The following is a 2,294-nucleotide window of genomic DNA, read 5'->3' on the forward strand; positions in this document are numbered from 1 at the left end:
GCACTCCGTGTTTTGGGGCCAAAAGCATGTTCTGGTGTTTGGCCACCTGGAAAACAGGCAATTTACGATCCTGGAAGTGGTCCAGCTTTGGTGCCATGGACAGCACCGCTGTTAGCACTGCCATGGAAGAGCTGGGTGATCTTTAACTCATCACTTTGGCACTGTGCAAGACACAGGAAAATGCTGGAAACGCTCCTGGTCTGCAGGACAGCTCACAGTAGGGGGGCTGAGGGACACGGTGACATCTCTTCCTCCTCACCCCTGCCCTGGGTAGTGGCAAGATCTCCTCCGGTATGGAAACAGCAGAGGGTCAGAGGGCCACGGGCCACGCTGGCTGGGCTGCGTGGGGAGGCAGTGCGGCAGTTTGCTCTGTACTCTGCACCCTCCAGCTCCAGCAGCCACCAGCATGGCAAGGTGACAGCTCCAGGCTCCAAAGGGGCACTGCAGGGCCACTAATTGCAAGGACAATGGCACCGCTTTGCTGAGAACAGAGGGAAACCTTCCCTGCCTTTAAACACTCGACTTTCACCAGGAGGAGTACGGCTGGAGTCGGCACATTGCAGAAGAAAAGTAAAAGAATGGAGCCGCTCACCTGCCCGGGGCTCACCGCCACCGCCACCGCCACTGCCACCGCCTCTGCCACCCGGCACCGGCACCGGCACCGCCGCGACAGTTACCGTAATTCCAACGCCGCCGGAATGCTGCTAAGAGCAGCGCAGCCCGCGGGCACAGCCCCTCCGCAGGCGGGCGGATGTCCGGGGGATGTCCTGGGGATGTCGGGGTGCCAGGGAATGTCAGGATGATGGGTGATGTCAGAGTGATAGGGGATGTCCGTTTAATGGGGACGATATCGGAGTGCCAGGGGATGTCAGGGTCCTGGGGGATGTCAGGGTGATGGCAGGTGCCAGGGGATATTGGGGTGCCAGGGGATGTTGGGGGGTGTTGGGGGATGTCGGGGTGCCGGGGAATGCCAGCAGTCCCTCCGGGAAGGAGACCCACAGTCACCATGGCAGCCCTGAGCATGGCTGGGCTGGGCAGCGATGCAAATGGGACGCCCCAGGAAGTGGAGCACAGGTGGCCTTTGGACCCCGGTGTTTGGTTTTAGACACAGAAGCCCAGAGGTCACCCAGGTTGCAGGCACGGTGCTGACCCAGGGCTTCGGGCAAAGATTGAGCAAAGGCTTGGATCACACACATTTTTGACAGGTGGCTTTGCCAGTCTGAACTTCCCCAGATTAAGAAAACAGCTGATTTAGTCATCTGAAAGTCCCATATGTACTTAGAGTCAGAGTCAAGGCTGGTTTATGCATCATTTGGGACAAGGCAAGAGGACTAACCAGGTCCCTCCAGCAAGGCACAGCCACCTCCCATGGGGCAGAGTCCCCGTCTCCACGTTTGCAGGAGCCCCCCAGCAAGCAAACCCCACCAAGACCAGTTCTGAGACCCCTGGAGAACCCCAGTTTTCCCCATGTCCTGAAGTCCCAGGCTTCATAGGGCCCCCAAGCCCCACTGCTGGCACAACACCCTCTGCAGCACCCTCACCCTCAGGCAGGGGTAACAGTAGGGCTGGGAGCACATCCCACCTTGCCAGCTCCCCAGAGTGACTCCAGCAGCTACACATGGAGCTGAACTGGCACCTGAGGGCATTTTCTGGAGTTAAATATTGATGTGAAGGAATCAGAGAAGCACAGCCAAGTACTGAGACAGCAACTGTGTGTTTTTGGAAGGTGAGAGAATTGGAATTGTTCAGCCTGGAGAAGACACTCCAGGGAGAGCTGAGAGCTCTTTCCAGTACCTGAAGGGGCTCTAGGAGAGCTGAGAGAGTCTTGGGACAAGGAACTGAAGTGACAGGTCAAAGGGTAGTGACTTTGAACTGTTGTAGGGGCAGGATTAGATGGGATATGGGGAAGGAATTGTTCCCTGGGAGGGTGGGCAGGCCCTGGCACAGGGTGCCCAGAGCAGCTGTGGCTGCCCCTGGATCTCTGACAGTGCCCAAGGCCAGGCTGGATGGGATTGGAGCAGCCTGGGACACTGGAAGGTGTCCCTGCCTGTGGCAGGGGTAGCACTGGATTGATGCCTGGGCGATTTCCTGGTTTGAGATGTTCTGGGAAAGGTGAAGACACCCCAGGAAGAGTCACGGAGATGAAGTCCTGTGTCTGGGAGGTTTGCACTAGGAAGAACTGAATGCAAGAAGCACCACAAGTATTCTTATAAACACCAGCATCCTTTTCTGATTTTTATTTTTATTATTGAGATTATTGTTTTTATTGCAGAGCTCTCTGAATCCGTCACCAA

Source organism: Catharus ustulatus, chromosome 20 (genome assembly GCF_009819885.2).
Source record: "Catharus ustulatus isolate bCatUst1 chromosome 20, bCatUst1.pri.v2, whole genome shotgun sequence".
Classification (NCBI taxonomy): domain Eukaryota; kingdom Metazoa; phylum Chordata; class Aves; order Passeriformes; family Turdidae; genus Catharus; species Catharus ustulatus.